Here is a 20,848-nt window from a genome sequence, read left to right on the forward strand (position 1 = left end):
CAGGACGCCATTTCTGACCTCCTTTGCGAGGAGCACGTGACGTCGGCATCACGTCGGAGTGACGCGGCGTCACTTGATTCCCCGCCGGTTCGCTCCGGGACCCTCGTTTGACCCAAAAGGAACTTTTGGCCAGCTTGGGGGGGGGGAATCACGTGACGCCGCGTCACTCCGACGTGGCGCCGACGTCACGTGCTCCTCGCAAAGGAGTTCAGAAATGGCAGAAATGGCGTCCTGACTCCTCGCTGGACCACCAGGGAGTTGTGGTAAGTCTTTGGGGGGGGGGGATTAAGGAAGGTGAGGGGTTTAAATTTTTATTTTGGATCAACAATCGCGATTTCCAACGTATTCAACATAGCTATGTTGAATAAGTTGGAAATCCGATCGTTTTCGCCTCATCACTTTTTTAAGTTAAAAAAAAAAAAAAAAGTAGCGTTTTACATTTAAGTTCAAAACGAATGCACACCCCTACTAAATATGTACACCCTGGAGGAAAGGAGGATCAGAGGTGATATGATATAGACTTTCAGATACTTGAAAGGTTTTAATGATTCAAAGACAACAACAAACCTTTTCCGTCGGAAAAAAATCAGCAGAACCAGAGGTCACGATTTGAAGCTCCAGGGAGGAAGACTCAGAACCAATGTCAGGAAGTATTTCTTCACGGAGAGGGTGGCAGATGCCTGGAATGCCCTTCCGGAGGAAGTGGTGAAGACCAGAACTGTGAAGGACCTCAAAGGGGCGTGGGATAAACACTGTGGATCCATAAAGTCTAGAGGACGTGAATGAATGTGGAAAAAAGGATTTGCATTCACAAAAAAGCAGGGAGTAGCTTGCTTGTTACGGCGGTTACTACCCCAAACCAAATAAGCCTGATACTTCACTTTCAAGGCATATCCAGCATAGCTCTCTGCTTCAACGGCAAGGGAGAAAGACTGATACTTCACACACATCCAGCATAGCTCTCTGCTTTAACGGCAGGGGAGAAAGACTGATGCTTCACACATATCCAGCATGGCTCTCTGCTTCAACGGCAGGGGGAATGAAGAAAAGAGGATCTATATACAGACAACAACCAAAAAGGACTGAATTACATAGTATGGGAAAACAAATAAGCATGGGTGTAGCTTGCTTATTGCGGCAGTTACTACCCCTAAATAATTAAGCTAAGTATTTCACATACATGCAGTTCTAACACTGCTCTCTGCATTAATGGTGGGGGTGGAAGGGAAATAGAACCAAAACGTTACTAAGAGCCAAAAGTAACAGATAAGTATGAGAAAAAAATGTGCATAGATTGCTGGGCAGACTGGATGGGCATTTGGTCTTCTTCTGCCGTCATTTCTATGTTTCTATGTTATACATTACAGGAGGACCTTGCAAGACTGGAAGATTGGTCTTCCAAATGGCAGATGAAATTTAATGTGGACAAGTGCAAGGTGTTGCATATAGGGAAAAATAACCCTTGCTGTAGTTACACGATGTTAGGTTCCATAAAAAGATCTAGGCATCATAGCGGATAATACTTTAAAATCGTCGGCTCAGTGTGCTGCCACAGTCAAAAAAGCAAACAGAATGTTAGGAATTATTAGGAAGGGAATGGTTAATAAAACGGAAAATGTTATAATGCCTCTGTATCGTTCAATGGTGAGACCACACCTTGAATACTGTGTACAATTCTGGTCACCGCAACTCAAAAAAGATATAGTTGCGATGGAGAAGGTACAGAGAAGGGCAACCAAAATGATAAAGGGGATGAAACAGCTCTCCTATGAGGAAAGATTGAAGAGATTAGGGCTGTTCAGCTTGGAGAAGAGACGGCTGAGGGGAGATATGATAGAGGTCTTTAAGATCATGAGAGGTCTTGAATGAGTAGATATGAATCGGTTATTTACACTTTCAAATAATAGAAGGACTAGGGAGCATTCCATGAAGTTAGCAAGTAGCCCATTTAAGACAAATCGGAGAAAATTCTTTTTCACTCAACGCACAATAAAGCTCTGGAATTTGTTGCCAGAGGATGTGGTTAGTGCAGTTAGTGTAGCTGGGTTCAAAAAAGGTCTGGATAAGTTCTTGGAAGAGAAGTCCAATAACTGCTATTAATCAAGTTTACTTAGGGAATAGCCACTGCTATTAATTGCATCAGTAGCATGGGATCTTATTAGTTTTTGGATAATTGCCAGGTTCTTGTGGCCTGTTTTGGCCTCTGTTGGAAACAGGATGCTGGGCTTGATGGACCCTTGGTCTGACTCAGCATGGCAATTTCTTATGTTCTTATGTGTGTGTGTGTGTGTGTGTGTGTGTGTGTGTGTGTGTGTTTGTGTGTGAAGGAAGTTTGTACTGCTGCTGTGTAATTCTTGTGCACTGATGGGGCAATGTGAGTGTGTGTTTGTGAGAGAAGCTTGCATAGCTGCCTGTTCTGTACCTGTTTAGTGGTGGTGCAGTGTGTGTATACATGTGTGTATGTGTGTGAGAGGAAAGGTTGCACTGCTGCTGTGGAATACCTGTGCAGTAATGGGGCAATGTGAGTGTGCATGTGTGAGGGAAACTTGCACAGCTGTCTGTCCTGTACCTGTTTCGTGGTGGTGCAGTGTGTGTGTGTGTGTGAGTGAGTGAGTGTGTGAGGGAAGCTTGCACAGCTGCTGTGCAATACGTATGCAGTGATGGAGCAATGTGAGTGTGCATGTTCGAGGGAAGCTTGCATAGCTGCCTTTTCTAAATCTTTACAGTTGTGAGGCTGTGTGTGTGTGTGAGTGAGGAAAGTCTGTACTGTTGCTGTGGAATTCCTGTGCACTAATGGGGCAATGTGTCTGTGTGTTTGTGAGGGAAGCTTGCATAGCTACCTGTTCTGTATTTGTTCAATTGTGAGGCAGTGTGTGTATTTGAGAGAGAGATGCATACAGGATCATATTGCTTCCAATACGTGCAGTCCTTGGCATTATAAGCATGGCATAATTCCCATACTGTACCCTTTGCCTTTCTCTTATATGTATGTCAGTGGAAAGTTACCAAACAATGAGATGTTGCAACCTCAGAAATTTTCCACCTGGCTGATGCAGACTGCAGAGCTGAGAAGGAGCCAGGCTGGCTTACCTGTGCCAGGAAGACGGATGTCAGCTTCTGCTGTCAGAGCTCTGCCAATGTCCATAAGATGATATCTAAAGAGGGAGAGATGAAAGGAGGAGGTGCAGCTCTTAACCCGAGACAGGGAGCTTCTCTTTCACTAGCATACCTTTCCCACAGCCCCCCCCCCCCCCCCAGTTTCCCGCAGCAGCTCAGGGGTAGATTCTGCAGCAAGATTTAGAAAATTCTGGGCCAAATTTGGATAAACTTGCATATAGTTATGTATTAACATAAATTGTATTTTGTGTTGTATAATATTATTATATCATGTATAATAAAACATGATATAATAATATGGAACTGCTCTGGGTACGGTATGATGAAGATAAAGATAAGGTTGTTCTGTCCCCAGCAGTGGGTACATTTTGGCATCTGTTCATACATGGCAGTTTAACTATGTCTAGTGCAGTCCTTATTTGTAACCCATGATAAATGCCTGTGAGCCCTGTCTTTAAGGGGAGCTTTGCCTTTAAGAGAAACTCCCTCCCCCCTGCTTCTCTCATTGGGAACGGTCTGCATGCTCTCTCAATCTAACTTGAGTCTTCTTAAGTCCCTTATTGGCTCAAGGAACTGCCCTTTATGCTCCTCCCTGCGTCACTTAGATCCTAGGCTCGTCACCATTGGATCTCGCCCTCTAGCCCCAGCTTGTGGGGACGTTTCCTGTAATCACTCTCCAAGACTGTTAGTCAGTCTAAGCCAAGTGGCTTCAAAGCCAGAAGTGCCTGCGACCTCTGTAATACAATTAGCTTTTTTACATTTCTTCTTATCACTTTAATTCTAAAGATAAATCAGCTTCAGAACCCCTTGTCTTCTCACCCTGCATCCCAAGAAACTCCATCTCCCTTCTCCTACCTACCTCCAGCTACAAAGATATCTGCCTGGGGCATATGCATTTGGAATGCGAATAATTGTAAGTAATGGAAAATTATCTGTACAATAAATAATTTCAAACTTAAAAGATCTTTGCCTGAAGACTGATTAAGAAGAGAAGTTAGCTGTCTGGAGGAAGGAAACCCATGTATTTCTTATTGAGCCAGCACAAAGGTTATTTTCCAACCCTTTTTATATGCCTGGGTAATTTAGATTTAGATTCACTAAGCCGTGATGTTTTTTATGATAGGAGTATCAATATCACGTTGGGGCCTAGAAAAAGCAGGATGACAGCCCCCAAAGCACAGGCAGTCATCGCTTTAAAGTGTGACCCGACACTCTTCCAAAAATGTTTTGGTTTTTTTTTTAAATCCACCAGGGTCTTCTTAAACCCCTGGCCCACCCTGGGGCTGCCATTAGAGGCAGCCTTGCAAAAATACAAGTTTAAAAAAAACAAACCAAAATCAGCCTCGTGGCAACACACCTGTCCCTGACCAAACCCCTCCCCATTCAATTCCAATCTCCCTTCCAAAAACTGTCCCACCGATAATCAATCCCCCTACCCCCAAGGGCTGCTTTCCACTCCCCCATTCCCCCTTTTCCATAAAATTTAAAGGCAAGAAGGGTCCCCCTCCCCCCAACCCCCAAAAAGTAGCCTGCTGGGCTAGTGCCCCATCCCAGTCCTCCTGACATCCTCACCTTTAAAAACGAAATTCATGGACAGTTGAAGGGCCTGGGACAACCCACTAGCCCCAGGCCCGGCCAGCACCATTTTCCAAAATGGCGCCAAGCAGCTTTTGCCTCTGCCCCGTGGAAGGCCTTCACCATGTGGTAGAGGCAAAGGCCAGTCGACACCATCTTGGAAAATGGAAGTGATTAGGCCTGGGACTGTAGGGTGGCCTGCGCTTTCCAACTGACCACTAATGTCATTTTTAAATGTGGGAGGTTGGGGGTGCAGGGGGGGGGGCACTAGCCCTCCAGGCTATGTTTGGGGGTTGGAAGGAAGAGGGGACCCTACCTGCCTTTACATTTTATGAAATGGGGGGCCTGGTGGGGGTGGGAGGATTGATTAAAGGGGGATAGCTATTTGAAGGGGGGGTATTGGAATTGAATGGGGAGAGGTTTGGGCAGGAGATGGGGCATCGCTGTGCAACCGAATTTGCCTTCTTTTGTGGGGCCACTTCGAATGGCTGTTGTGTTTGTGGCATTGTGTGGACCCTTGGTCATTGTGGAGATGACTCCTCCCACAGGGAGGGGCCCTGTGGGGAACCACAGCGATAGGCTAGACTCTGATAGCAGACACGTAGTAGGTGGAAGGCTTTATTGTACTGCTGTAGATAGATGGTACGAAGCAGGAAGGTACGGCACTGCAGTCTGCGAGGTGCCAATACGTTCAACAGTCTCTGATATAGAAGTCTCACCCAGATGTTCAAGATAGGTGGGAGCCCGCAGAGCGGATAGCGCCGAGCCTGGTGGGTGGAGTTGGAGCACTGGATTGTAGAGGTACTCACAGGAGTGTATTGTAGGCATCTTCCTGGTAATGAAGATGGTGGAACCGAAGGTCCGAGGTGCAGGATACACAGATAGATAGGCCCTCAAGGAGCGAGTACCTGATAGTCCAGGAATCCTGAAATAGAAAGAGAGAGAGAGAAACCCCCGAGGAGCGGTTGTCTCATTAGTAGAGGTCCGAAGGTAGCTGGAAGCGAAAGACCCCCGAGGAGCAGGTGCCTAGAGCTTCAAGGAGCGAGGCTCGGAGCGTAGAGAGGCGTCTAAGCGTGCAGCTTAGAGTGGTCAGAGTAGCTAAACTGAAGTCCTTGCTAACTTAATGATGGTAGCAAAGTGGAGGCTTTAAATACTGGAGGTATTAATGTCATGTGGTGGGGACACCCCGAGTTTCCCGCCATGACATGTATTTGAGCATAGGCAGCGTGTGCGCGCGTGCCCTAGGAGGCTCTTGGAATGAGCATGGCGGACTGGAATGACCATGCTGAGCTGGAGACACCAAGGCCCTCGGCATGCGGCACCGGAGGCAACCATCTTGCCCAAGGAGGAGGAAAAGGGAAGAAAAGAAGTAAGGCAGAGCGGTTGCAGCCATCTGCAACCGACGGACGCAACAGTATCCCCTTTCAAAGGGCCCCTTCCAAGACCTCTTCCAGGTGGCCTGGGTTTTCATGGGTGTGCCAGGTGGAATTGATGTACCATCTCTTTATCTGTAATGTTGGCCAGTGATTCCCAGGAGTTCTCTTCTGGTCCATAATTCTCCCATGAGATGAGATACTCCCATGTCTTGCCTCTTTTACGTTCATCTAGGATGTCGTCCACGGTATATTCGATTTCGTCCTCAGTATCCAGACTAGTAAGTTCTGGGGTCTTCCTGGAGAATTCGGAGAGCATCACTGGCTTTAATAGAGATACATGAAATACATTGTGTATCTTCATTGATGGAGGAAGTTTTAGACTGTACATCAGATTCCCTAGTTGCCGAAGGATAGCAAAGGGTCCAACATAGCGAGGTGCAAATCATGCTGAAGGGCTTTTAAGTTGCAAGTACTTGGTACTTAACCAGCCCTTGTCCCCAGGCTGAAACTGTGGTGCCTTTTGATGATGAGCATCATAGGTTCTTTTTGCCTTCTGTCCTGCCTTGAGGAGAAGCTCCTTTGTTTGTCTCCAAAGTTGGGTTAATTCTGCTGCGGTAGCCTGGGCAGCCGGAGAGGCCACAGATAATGGAATTGGCAGAGGAGGCAGTGGTTGTCGTCTGTAGACGAGCTGGAAGGGAGAAGACCTCGTCGAAGTAGCAGGATGCGAGTTGATTGCAAACTCTGCCCGAGGCAGCAATTCAGCCCAGTTTTTCTGTCTGTGGTTGACATAGGATCGCAGAAATTGTTTCAGCGTTCTATTCATTCTCTCAGTCTGACCGTTAGACTGAAGATGATAAGCGGAGGTTAAGTCCAAGGCAATGTCAAATTTTTGACATAAGGCTCTCCAAAACTTTGCGGTAAATTGCACTCCTCTGTTGGATAGGATATGCTTGGGCATCCCATGAAGGCGGAAGATGTTTTAATAAAGAGTTTTTCTAACTCTGTAGCAGAAGGTAACCCTGGTAACGCTACAAAATGTGCCATTTTGGAGAATCAGTCAACAGTGACCCAAATGGTATTGTTTCCGTTGGATGATGGCAGGTCTACCACGAAATTGGTTGCTATACGTGTCCAGGGTTCATCCGGTGACGGTAGAGGCTGTAACAGACCCCAAGGATGCCCGGGTGGTGGTTTCTGCTTGGCAGTGTCAGCACAAGACCCTACATAAGCTTGTATGTCCTTCTTCATGGTGAGCCACCAATAGTACCTTTGTAACATAGCTAGGGTACAACTCTGTCCCGAATGGCCTGCCAGACGGGAATCGTGCACCCACTTCAACAGCTTCCTCCTTAAATTTCTGGCCACCACCGTCTTCCTGGTAGGTACCGTATGGGTGGCTGCGAGAACCACTCTTTCGGGACCAATGATATGACGGGGTTCATCTGGCACATCCTGAGGGGAGAAGGATCGTGACAGGGCATCAGCCCGAATGTTCTCTTCTCCCGGACAATACTTTAGAAGGAAGTCAAATCTGTTAAAGAACAGAGACCATCTTGCTTGACGGTGATTGAGTCGTTGAGCATGTCTGAGGTACTCCAATTTCTTGTGATCGGTGAATACTACTATTTGGTGTTGTGCGCCTTCCAGCCAAGGATGCCACTCTTCAAAAGCCAGCTTGATTGCAAGTAGCTCTTTATCTCTGATTCCATAGTTTTTCTCGGCAGGTGAGAATCACCTTGAGAAGAAGGAGCAAGAATGGAGCACATTGGATTCGCTTAACTGACTTAGAACCGCTCCCACACCAATGTCTGATGCGTCGACCTCGACAATGAATGGACGATGTGGGTCAGGATGGCGGAGACATGGCTTCTTTTGCAAAGCCTCTTTGAGCATCAGAAAGGCTGATATGGCTTCTCGAGACCATTTGGCAGGATTGGCTCCCTTCTTGGTCATGGCAGTTAAAGGGACCGTCAATGATGAGTAGTTTTTAATAAAGGATTGATAGTTTTTTATTTATTTATTTATTTATTTAAAATCTTTTCTATACCGTCGTTCAGTTATATACCATTGCAATGGTTTACAGGGAGGCACATAATAAGTAATGAAAATGTATATGGGCATACATTCTAAACAAGTGCCATTAAGTTCCGGTTACATTTTTTTCATTAGAAATACTATTTGATGAATGTAATAAATCTTGTCCTATTATCATAACTTTCTAATGTAGACATATAATTTTTATTTACTGTATATTTTCTCTAAAGTTAGCAGTGAGATAAAATAATAAAATCTGCACCTATTGAGATGTGCTGAGTGCTGATGTTCTAGTGCCTCTCCATTTTACTTTCTATTCTCCGTTTTCTTTGTAAAAGGCTTGTTTAAAAAGCCAAGTTTTTAAACATTTTTTAAAAGTTTTGATTTCTCTTTGTAATCTAATTTCTAGTGACCTGGTGTTCCACAGTAATTGGTAAAGCCCAAGAAGCGACGCAGAGCCTTCAGGCCTGTGGGTTGAGGCCAGTTCCGGATACTCTCCAATTTCTTGGGGTCCATTTGAAACCCGTTCTTGGAAATAATGTATCCCAGGAAGGGTACAGACTCTTTGTGGAATTTGCACTTTTCAAGCTTTGCGGATAGGTGGTACTCACGCATTGATCAATATATTGATACAGTAAGTCCTGTAAGATGTCGTTCATCATATTTTGAAAGACTGCAGGTGCGTTACTCAGACCAAAGGGCATGACGAGGTATTCGAAGTGACCATCGCGAGTATTGAAAGCAGTCTTCCATTCGTCTCCTTCACGGATACGCACCAGGTTGTAAGCTCCCTTAAGGTCGAACAGTTCAGAAATTAAGGGCAGGGGATACCTGTCCTTGATGGTAATCTCATTCAGACCCCTGTAATCGATGCAGGGATGTAAGGTGCCATCCTTCTTCCCTACGAAAAAGAAGCCTGCATCAGCAGGAGATTTGGAGGGTCTGATAAATCCCTTTTGTAGGGTTTCTTGTATGTAGGTAGACATAGTTTTAGTCTCAGCTACTGAAAGAGGATAAACTCTTCCTTTGGGAGGGTCTGAATTAGGCTTCAGATTTATGGTGCAGTCAAATACTCTGTGCGGTGGAAGTACATCAGCCGCTTGCTTTGAGAAAACATCCTGGAAGAAGGCATATTGTGGAGGTAAGCCAGGTAATGATAGGTGTAGTGGGCATGCAGATGAGCGGTGAAACCTCTGCGAGGCACTGACCATGACAGTCTGGTCCCCATCGGGACAGTTCCAATGTGGCCCAATTAAATTGTGGCATATGGTCTTGAAGCCAGGCAGCCCCAATACCACCGGATGCATGGCTTTTTCCAAAACTAAAAATGAAATGGATTAAGAGTGTAAAGCTCAGTGCGCAGGCCGATGGCCTGGGTGGTTAATGAAACTTCGCCAGGAAGAGGTTTTCCATGGATAGAGGACAATAGAAGTGGCTTAGCTATTGGCGTGGTAGGAATCCGTAGATGTTCAACTAAGCGCTTCAGAATGAAATTACCTCTGGCCCCGGAGTCAATGAGAGCAAGAGTCTGAAATTCAAGGCCTCCGCAGAGCAGAGATACTGGTAAGGATATTGGAGGAGCAGGAGAGGTGAGGCCCAGGAGACGTCCTCCTGCAGATCCTAGCCCCATCAGTTTCCCGAACAGATGGGACAGGTTTGGACTGCATGGCCCGATTGGCCACAATACATGCATAACCCCATGCGTTTGCGAAAACGTCTCTCCTTAGAAGTTAAATGGCTTCGGCCTAGTTGCATAGGCTCTTCCTCCTCTAAGGGTGCAGATGGTAAGCTGGAAGCAATAGGCACAGGTTTAGGACGGTTAGCCCCCACGGTAGACTTTTGTGGCTCTTAGCCTCCTGAGTTTGGTCTCGGATGCGGCAGTCGATTCTCCCAGCCAGTTCCATCAGGGACTCAAGGGTATCAGGCAAATCGCGAGCCACTAATTCGTCCTTTAAGCAAGAGTTGAGGCCCTCCATGAATATGGCACGTAGGCATCCAGTGTCCCATTGCAGTTCGGATGCTAAGGGCTTAAGTTCAATTGCAAAATCTGTAAGCGCCTTGTTACCTTGCTGAAGGTTGAGCAAAGCAGATCCAGCGACAGCCTGGTGAGTGGGGTCATCAAAAACAGACTTAAAAAGTTTTAGAAATCCTGATAGGTCATTCAGGATAGGATCTTCATGTTCCCATACCGGTGAAGCCCAAGCCAGGGCTTGTCCTTCTAGAAACGATAGGATGTAGGTGGTCTTGGAAGCCTCAGTGGGAAAGAGGGTAGGTTGTAATGCAAAATGCATGCTGCATTGATTAACAAACCCTCGACACATCTTGGCTTCACCCGTGAAGCGGGTAGGTGTGGATAAAGGTACAGTGGTCTTGAGGGTTACCACTGGAGTCAGTACTTCCTTCACAGGAGTGGCTGAAGAATTCAGTTGAGCATGTAACTGATTGAAAGCAGTAGCTAGGCTCTCCAAATACTTATGTTGTTCCATGATCCGCTGGGCTAGGCCAGGTATGGCCTGCAGGGTTGCGAGCTGAGCCGAGTCCATGGAGTTAGCAATCTGTTGTGTTTGTGGCATTGTGTGGACCCTTGGTTGTTGTGGAGATGACTCCTCCCACAGGGAGGGGCCCCGTGGTGAACCACAGCGATAGGCTAGACTCTGATAGCAGACACGTAGTAGGCGGAAGGCTTTATTGTACTGCTGTAGATAGATGGTATGAAGCAGGAAGGTACGGCACTGCAGTCTGAGAGGTGCCAATACGTTCAACAGTCTCTGATGTAGAAGTCTCACCCAAATGTTCAAGATAGGTGGGAGCCCACAGAGCAGGTAGCGCCGAGCCTGGTGGGTAGAGTTGGAGCACCAGATCGCAGAGGTACTCACAGGAGTGTAGTGTAGGCGTCTTCCTGGTAATGAAGATGGTGGGACCGAAGGTCCGAGGTGCAGGATACACAGACAGAGAGGCCCTCGAGGAGCGAGTACCTGGTAGTCCAGGAATCCTGAAATAGAAAGAGAGAGAGAGACCCCTGAGGAGCAGTTGTCTCGTTAGAAGAGGTCCGAAGGTAGCTGGAAGCGAAAGACCCCCGAGGAGCGGATGCCTAGAGCTTCAAGGAGCGAGGCCCGGAGTGTAGCGAGGTGTCTAAGCTAAACCGAAGTCCTTGCTAACTCAATGTTGGTAGCAAAGTGGAGGCTTTAAATACCCAGAGGTATTAACGTCATGCGGTGGGGAAGCCCCCGAGGTTCCTGCCATGATGTGTATTTGAGCGCAGGCAGCGTGCGCTCGCGTGCCCTAGGAGGCCCTGGGAATGAGCATGGTGGACTGGAACGCCCATGCTGAGCTGGAGATGCCGAGGCCCTCGGCACTCGGCACTGGAGGCAGCCATCTTGCCCAAAGAGGAGGAAAAGGGAAGAAGAGAGGTAAGGCAGAGCGGTCGCAGCTGTCTGGGACTGACAGACGCAACAATGCCGCCTTGGGGTGGGTGGGGGATCTAGTAAGACCCCTGGTGACTGTTTAAAATTCTTTTTTGGACCACATGGCCTTTTAATTCTAGACTGGGAGCATCGGGATCTGTGCTAGAATACTGTTTTCAGCAAAGCTGTAGATAAAATAACCTAGATGAAAAATTTCTATATCAGCTGTGTTATTTTATTTACATAGAATTTACTCTGCATAGCTGCTGGACATTCATTATGTGAATATTATACATGTAAATACATGCAAACCAGCTAATTGTAATAGAGGGCAACTGGTATGCAAATACAATGTGTAATATCGAGCTATATCACTGCAATAGGGCTATATTGCATGATATACAGTATTTATCACGCGATGCATGCTGTTTAGTGTTACGATCCCCCCTGTTGCTGCGCTACAGGAAGTATCTCACCTTCCCTCCGGGGGCCGCTCCGAAGCCGGGGCCTCGCCTGTGCACCATCCGGGACTTGCTCCAGGGCCTGGGAGGCCTAGCTGTTCCTGAGGCCTGCCTGTGGCTTGCTTGGTTATGTTTGGACTTCCTGCTTCGGCCACGCCCTTCTCCCTAGGGGCCGGCCCGCGGCTCTCCACCTCGGTTGTGGGGCCAGCGAGGGGCCGTCCTGGTGGACTCCTCCCAGGGAGTTGCCTACATCCTGCAGTATAAAAGGACTCTCATTTCACTTCCTACTTGCCTTCGGATTGGGTTCTACAGTTGCCTGTAACCTCTACCGATCCAGGTCCTCCGTGGTCAGCCTTGCTTTGATGGCTCCCTGTCCTGTCTATGAAGTTGCCTTGATGTCTGCTCCCGATGTTGCCTGATGTCTGTTCCTGATCCAGTTCCTGATCCAGTCCCAGATGTTCCTGCCTTGAGCTGCCTGGAGTGCAGCAAACCTGCCTTGAGCTGCCTGGAGTGCAGCAATCCGCCGCTTCTTCTTCCCAGCGCTCTCCCAATCTCAGCGTGGTCCGCGACCAGCCTTCCTGGGCTGTGTAGGGCGCGTATGGGACTGGGTGGTCCGCGACTCAGTCCCGTGGGTGGGCTGAGTAGGGCGCCCTGAGGGACAGTGCCCATGTCTTCCTTCCAGCCCTCATCTCTGATGTCTCTGCCCCAGCCCTTGTCTCTGATGTCTCTGCACCAGCCCTCGTCTAAGATGTCTTCCGTGTACTAAGGACTCTGTCTGCCCTCGTTCTCTGTCCAGCCTGCCGCCCTTTGCCGTTACCCAGCGGCAGGTCCGAAAGGGCTTGGAACAGTCGGAGGACCGTTCATCAACCAACATTGCGTTGCTGGTTGCCATGGGCGTGCAGGTCCGGCTGAGGGTCAGACTCCGCTCCTTAACCCCTGCTTCAGTACCCGCCTGGCTCACCATGCATGCACCGGCTCACCTCCCACGGTGTGGCTGGGGCTCCTCCCTAGGTCTCGCCGTGGCCCAAGGGCTCACACCACCTGCTCTAGAGACGGCCGCGCTCCTCGCGCCTACGATAGTACCAGAGGGCCTCCAAACTCTCGGCCCGTCAGCGGTGTGGCGGACGCGCCCGTAACAGTTCAGCGCACAATATAGCCCTATCATAGCTTAATAAATCTCCGTATCAGTTTTGTCTTTCTTGATTGTTTTGGATGAGGGAAAGTAATGTTAGTAAACGGCACAAGGAAGGAAAGGGACGAAATAGGGATGGGATCTCAGGGATGGGGCAGAAGAGGGAGGGGGAATCTGCTAGGAAAGTTGATGGAGGAGGGAGGGGTGCGCGACCCCAGGTAGGGAGCAAGGATAAGGAAAGAAGGGATTTGAGAGGGAGGATCTGCTCTCATTCCCTCTCCCTAGCTCATGCAGAATCTAATATAAAAACACACACTTCTGCCTGTCCACTGTCACATCTGCCCCCTTCCCCTAGCCATCCCTTCATATATTCACAATCCTCCTCTTACCCCCCTCAGTTGAAGCCACCTTTCTCACTTTGCTCCAAACTCTGATTTACCATCCCCTCCCTCTCCCCCAGTTCTCCTTCTCATGTTGTTTCTCATTTTCTCCCCCCCCTTCCCCTTCTAGTCCCCCAGTGCCAATCTGGGTCAGCAGATGCGGGAGGAGGACAAGAATGGTGATAGCTTGGCTCATCTGCTGCCCAGATTTCACTGTCACGTCATTTGTAGTGGCAGGAGTGGGATTGCTGATGGGATGAGCTGGGGATGGGGGATTTGGTTAGACCTAGGCATACTCATTCAGTTTGGCTATTCGCTGGTTCTTGGACCCAGTCTTTCACAATTCTCTCAGGAACCACACACTTCTGTAGTATTGCAGCCCTGGCCGTAGAATTGCAGGAGACAAGAGGCCCTAATAATTTCCATTATCAGGGTTTGTGGTGGTGTTGTATTTTTGGACCATTGAGTCGGCTAGAAGATGTTGAGAATGCGCTGTGGAGCGGTCCACAACGAGGATTGTAGCTGGGAGGCGGATCAAGGCCAGGAGACCTAACAGGAACTTCACCACTGGAAGCCCGAGATCCCCCCAAGAGAAGCCCTTGGAGACCCGAGCCGCTTGGACTTAGGTGAGACCTCCTGGAGACAGGAGTACGAAGAGTTTCCCAGAAGTCCTGAGCTGGGAGACGAGTCAGAGCCAGGAGACCAACAGGATCTTCACCACTGGAAGCCCAAGATCCCCCTGAGCCCTTGGGGACCAGAGCCACTTGGACTTGTGGGGCCTCCTGGAGAAGAGAGTCTGAGGAAAAGTCCGAGTCGAGGCAGGCAGCGAGGAGTACAACTTGGAGATGAACTGGCGGTTGAGGCAGGCAACCGACAGCAGAAACCAGAATCAAGCCAAGGATCAAGGCAGGCAGCAAAGCAGAATATCCGAGAACGTACCAAGTCAGGAGCCAGAAAGACAAGCCAAGTGGAAGCAGGAACCAGAGCAGGAGAAGACGGAACTGGAGGCAGGACCAAGCTGGAACCAAGCAGGAATCAAGGACAGGCTGGAACATGGGCAAAGCTGGAACAAGCGGAAAACAGGAACAACTGGAATAAGGCTGGAGCAAGAACAAGGCTGGAGCAGGAACAAAGCACAAGGCAGGAACAAGCAACTAGAAACTCTAACGAGACGACCCGTTGCAAGGCAAAGAAGAAAGCTGGCGGGTAGGTTTAAATACCAGACGACGTCTGACGTCCTCTCTGGAGTGGAGCCATGTTTCCCGCGCTGGTCCCTTTAAATTGACTGCCCCTGCGCGCGCGCACACACCTAAGGGGACGGCCCAAGAGCTTGGAATCGGCAGTGTCTCTCTCGCATAGGGAGCACCGCGAGAAGGCCCCGACCAGGCCAGATGCATGTGGGGAGCGCTGGAGAGTAATGCGGCAGATAGGGGGACCGGCCGCGGACCCCCGTGGGCCGGGATCTTAACAGGTGATGTGCATACCTGGGAACTCTCAAGATCTCACCCTGAGATTCAGGGAATTTGCCTCAGTGGCAGGGTCTTAGGGGAAACACTAGAAATCTCAGAGTCCTCTGTATACTGCTCAGCCACTCCTGCTCCTCAGTAAGCCTGCAGAGAACAGGAGAATTGGGGCGAGGCTAGAGTAGGCACTGCAAGCAGCATGTGGGGAGAAACTGGAGAGGGGCTGCAACACACAAACTCAGTCTGCAGCTGTGATTTTAGGACTTGGGACTCACTCAGCTAAGGGTAGAGTGAGGATGCATAAGTCATGGAGCTGAGACTTACAGGGGTGGGAGCAAAGAGAGTGCTGGGTGAGGGAGAGAGGAAGGGGAAGTATGCTGGGTCATCTCAGAAGGGGACAGATGTGGTGGGTGGAAGAAGGAGAGAAAATGTGGAGTGGGGTGGAAGAGAGAAAGCTGATACATATTATTCCATTCCTCTCCCCCTGCCCCCCACCCTCTGCTAATCAACAGCAATCTCAGGGTGTCCAGGTATGGTGGTGTGTCTGCACACCTCAGAGGCAGGGAGCTTCTCTCTCACTAGCACATCATTCCCAGTATCAGAGCCATACTTAGATTTCTGCACAGAGGTACAGGGTGGACAGGGCAGCATTGAAGGTCACAGAGGAAGGGTATAGTTATTTACACAATGTTAGGTTTCATATTAGGAGCTACCACCCAAGAAAAATATCTAGGCGTCATAGTGGATAACACATTGAAATCATCGGTTCAGTGTGTTGCGGCAGTCAAAAAAGCAAACAATGTTGGGAATTATTAGAAAGGGAATGGTGAATAAAACGGAAAATGTCATAATGTCTCTGTATCACTCCATGGTGAGACTTCACCTTGAAAACTGTGTACAATTCTGGTCGCCGCATCTCAAAAAAGATATAGTTGCGATGGAGAAGGTACAGAGAAGGGCAACCAAAATGATAAAGGGAATGGAACAGCTCCCCTATGAGGAAAGACGAAAGAGGTTAATGTTGCGGCTTGAAGCTGCTGGAGAATAGAGTGGACCTTTGGGCCGACCTACCGAGGGTGACAGGGTAGGCCGGGAGGCGGAGACGCAGCCTGGCAAAGCTTCACCCGGAGCCGGGGACCCCCTGGGAGGACCCGTAGGGACCCGGGCCCTTAGGACTTAGGCGCTGTTAAAGAATGTCCAGAAAGGCTGAGGCGGAGAGAAGGCTGGAGGCCTATCAGCAGCAGAAGAAGAGCGGGTCGAAGGGCTGGACCAGCAGGGGCGCCGGAACCAGGGCAGGCAGAGTGAGATAAGAGTTCGTGATACCCGGGTAGGCTTGGGAGCCGGCTGAGCTGAGCAGAAGGTTCGGGTGGAGGCAGGGCAGCCCGGCGGCTGCAGCGGAGTCAGAAGCAAACCGGGGTCTGAGGCAGGCAGCAGGCTGTAGCAGAGTCAGAAGCAAACCGGAGTCTGAGGCAGGCAGCAGGCTGTAGCGGAGTCAGAAGCAAACCGGAGTCAGAGGCAGGCAGCAGGCTGAAGCGGAGTCAGAAGCAAACCGGAGTCAGAGGCAGGCAGCTGGAGGTCAACAGGAACGCAACTGGAAGCAACTAAGAAGTTGGGAACCTCGTTGCAAGGCGTTTAGGGTACGTCTGAATGCCGGTTATATTGGGAGCCGGGCGTGACGTCAGCCGCGAGGGCGGGGCCGGGCTTCCGGGAGCTGGGCGCACAAGAAGGACGTCTTCGCACGCGCGCGAGACCGGAGAGGAGCAGGCCCGCAATGGCGACCGCCACGTGGGAAGAGAGAGACCACCGGGACCCGGGCGGAATCCGGCGACTACTGGAGCGGAGGTAGGCGGGCCTGAGCCCTATCAGGAGAGGGGCGGTCGGGACCGCATCAGTTAAGACTTTTCAGCTTGGAGAAGAGACGGCTGAGGGGGGATATGATAGAGGTATTTAAAATCATGAGAGGTCTAGAATGGGTTAATGTGAATCAGTTATTTTCTCTTTCGGATAATAGAAAGACTAGGGGGCACTCCTTGAAGTTAGCATGTGGCACATTTAAAACTAATCGGAGAAAGTTCTTTTTCACTCAACGCACAATTAAACTCTGGAATTTGTTGCCAGAGGATGTGGTTGGTGCAGTTAATGTAGCTATGTTTAAAAAAGGATTGGATAAGTTCTTGGAGGAGAAGTCCATTACCTGCTATTAATTAAGTTGACTTAGAGAATAGCCACTGCTATTATTAGCAACAGTAACATGGGATACACTTAGTTTTAGGGTACTTGCCAGGTTCTTATGGCCTGGATTGGCCACTGTTAGGATGCTGGGATTGATGGACCCTTGGTCTGACCCAGTATGGCATGTTCTTATGTAGGGGAAAGAATATCGAGGTAGTGAGTGTCACCAGACATTCAGTGCGGATCTTTATGGTGGTGGGGGGGGGGGGGGGGGGGGGAGGGAGGTTGATCAAATTCACAGTAACTAAAAGTGGGTGATAGGTATATCTGTCACTGATTGATCCCAGTGTCTAGTCATTCAAAAAGGCTGCTGTCCATAGGCACCAGCTCAGCAGGTACCTGAGCAAACTCAATATTGCCTCCCGCATGCCTGTGGCTTGGGAACTGAGGGCTGCATGCTGCAGGGCCATGGGAGAGGGCAAGGAAGAAGGGCTTGTCTCTCCCTGCTACTGCTCCCACCTCTCCTTGCAGTCTATTGGCTGGCTGTGGAATATCTGACCAATGGGCTGCCAGGGGACCAGAGAGCAGCAGCAGTGTAGGACAGACAGGCTTCCTGCCTTTGGTCTGCCCTGGGGTGCAATGGAAATGGGGAGTGCTGCTGACAGAGGGACTGGGAACGAGGGGCAGAGGAGCTATGAGGAGGGTGAGAGAGGGGCTGGGAGATCTGCTGAGAGAGGGGCTGGGAGATCTGCTGGGAGATGGGGAGAAGAGGAGAAGGAAAGCAGGCTGGGAAATGGGAAGACTGGCTGTAAAAAGGGTTAGGTGAAGGGAACTGAAGAGGGAGAGAGAGAGATGAAGAGGACTGGGAAAAAAGCCGAGTGGGACAGAGAAGAAAGTGGCTGAAGGGTTGTGAAAAGAGAAGGGATCATGGTAGAGGAAAGAAGCGTGAAGGGGTGAGGAAAATGATAGAAGTGGCAGGAGGGGGTGAGGTGTGGAGGAGGTGAGAGCTGTGGAGAGAGAGCCGGTGGAAAGAGAAATGGAGGAAAAATAAGGGAATGAGAGGAAGTTTTAAAAGAAAAGGAATGGGGAGGCAGAGAAAACTCTGAAGAGAAAATAGAGACAGACTCAAAGGTTGGACAAATATTTTAAGTTTGATGAAGATCTCTGTGCTAGCTGGGATGGGGGGCAGGTGGTATCTGCCCTTTTCTTCTAACCCTGCTGTCATTGAGCTAAATAAAGTATTTTACTGGAAGGAGAGAGAAGGGGAGGAGGTTGTGGCGGCAGGCGATGCCATGGACTGATTAGTTCTCTCAAACTCCTCTCCCCTGGCAATTTCAGTAATGAGAGAGGCTGCAATCAGGCTTGAACTTGAGGGGGGTGGAGGAGAACACTCTCCCCTTGTTCTCAAAACTACGAAGAAACCTTTACCCGGTTATATCCCACAGGAGACAGCAGTTATCTCTGGGGTTTCCAGACTGAGGACAGGAAGCACCACATGCTGGGGAGATGCTGACTGCTGGGCTGCCAGGGCTCAGGGCATGCAGGTGGTGGAAGGGCTCACGTGGGCTCTGCAGGCTTGGGGCTGGCTTTGGTCTGCAATATGTGAGTGCTGCAAGGGCTGAGGAGGCAGGAGACATTCCAGAAAAAAAAGATGTGCTTGGGATCAGAGAGGGCAGAGATCCAGGCCTGTGGAGGAGGGGGAATTTCGTATTTTATTTATTTACATTTGTTTTATATTCTGCTTTTCAGATGCAGGTCCTGTGGGCCCCCAGAGAGCTCACAATCTGTTTGCACCTGAGATAATGAAGGGCGAAGTGATTTGCCCAAGGCCACAAGGAGTGGCTGCAGGATTTGAACCCTGTTTTCCCATCTGCTGCTCCAACCACTAGGCTACTCCTCTACAAAGTGAGAGGTGAGCTGAACTTGCCAGTGAAAGCAGGGGTGAAGGATGGGGAGCAGTGACGGGATGGATGAATCGAATCTGCAGAACAGGGGAGCTGCCTAAGGAGGGGTGAGGAGGAACCTGTTGAGGATGGGAGAAGGAAATGAAAGAGAAACGGAAGAGGTCAGGGGTCAAGGGGAAATGGGGAGTAGAGCAGAATAAGGGGATATAGGGGGTGCAGCAGGTAGAAGGGTATTAAACCCTGATGCTCGCATTCAGGAGGGGGAGAATTAAAAAATTGCAGAGGGAGTGAGGCAGGGAGGGGGAAGAGAGGATAAGATGGGGAGAGGAGGAAGATGAGACTAATAGAATGTGAGAGAAAAGAGGGCATTGAGAGATCATGGTGAGAACAAGAAGACCATAATATGGAGGGGCTTCGGGAGTGGGGAGGAGCTGGGGTTGGGGAGACAAATAACTGGTAGGACTTTGATGCTTCCCTTTCTTTTGTTTTGGCCACATGAGACTTTTCCATGTCTGCACTACCTGCTCCTCGCTAAACATTTAAGCACAGGCCGGTCAGTCACACTCACCATCCACTGTGTTCTGGATTTTTCTTTTTTGATTGGGGGGGCTCTGTAATTTGTATTGAGTTCAGCACCCCCAATCATTTTCAAATGTTGGCTCCGATGCCGCCATCATGTACTGGAAGTGGATTGCGGTCCAGAGGATAACAGACAGCTGATGTAACATCCAGACCAATCCAGCAAGAGGCCAAGGCCCATGAAAGCAGAGAGGAAGTGGGAACATGGAATCATCATAGAACAGGAAGTGGCATGAGGCCCTCCCTGTCAGAGCAGCCCACAGCGCGCAGCCTTGGAGGAAATGAAATGATTGCTGTAACACCTGGCACAGCCATTCTCTTTCTGCTGCCTACCCCTAGGTCAAACCTTGTCCCCATAAAGAAAATCTTAAAAAGGACACTCAGCCCTTCTATACAGGCTCTGCTGTTGTATTATTGGTGAAGGGGGCTGAAGGCTTCAACCTGACAGAGGACAACCTGAAACTCCTGCCAAACAGGACTTCATGTACCAGAATTCCCTACTTCATGACGGGTTTACTTACAGTCTGCAATACAGCTGTAATTAGGACATTGAGAAACTCTCTGTCAGCACATTTTCTTTTTTTTTTGGCTTCGCTGTTCTTATTCTCTGATAAGCTTTCACTGCTGTAACCTAGATTAGAACAATGGATGTATTATGTGAAGGGCTGTATTACTATAGACTTGTGAATTCCTTTCCAGAACTGCAAGTCCCGGCAGCCTCTCCTGCAGAACATGGGAGAAGTTTCACGAAAGTTCCAGGGTGTCTAGGGAGGGGGTCAGTAGCCCCTTCATCCGGAAAATGCTTGCTCAGCAATGCTTAGAACGCATGTGTAAAAGATAAGAACTGTAAAGTGCATAAGAGTCTGCTCCTAAAGGGGAGGGGCATGCAGTTGTACTAAGCCTTTGTCTTAGCTGCATCTTGCTGGCAATAAAAGTCTATCTTTACGGATCAGTTGTCTGGGCCTCCTTTCTGAGATTAGAGACTGTTACATTGGGACACTCGACCTTCTACACTATCCCTGCTAAAGTGACACAGGTCTGAGAAAAAGGAATTTAAGACTGTACTGAAGATAACTTTGACTGTATTTCTGAAAGGCTAAGTATTTGGTGAGTATTTCTTATTAGATTAGATTTTTCTCCCTGAAGATTAAGATTTGGTTGAGGTTGTGAGCTTTGTTAGGCTTGATTTCAGTATTTTGTGGGAAAGTTTTTCTCAGCTTTTATTCTAATTTACTGTCAGATTTAAAAGCC

The 20,848-nt window shown here is 49.1% G+C and overlaps 1 long non-coding RNA gene across 1 annotated transcript; it reads left to right on the forward strand.

Moving 5' to 3' along the window:
• The first annotated feature begins 3,837 nt into the window (after positions 1-3,837).
• Positions 3,838-20,101, forward strand: LOC115076228. Its single transcript, XR_003852705.1, has 3 exons — positions 3,838-4,030; positions 18,864-19,026; positions 19,519-20,101. It is a non-coding gene; the product is annotated as an uncharacterized LOC115076228 (long non-coding RNA).
• Positions 20,102-20,848: the final 747 nt, after the last annotated feature.

Source organism: Rhinatrema bivittatum, chromosome 14 (genome assembly GCF_901001135.1).
Source record: "Rhinatrema bivittatum chromosome 14, aRhiBiv1.1, whole genome shotgun sequence".
Lineage (NCBI taxonomy): Eukaryota > Metazoa > Chordata > Amphibia > Gymnophiona > Rhinatrematidae > Rhinatrema > Rhinatrema bivittatum.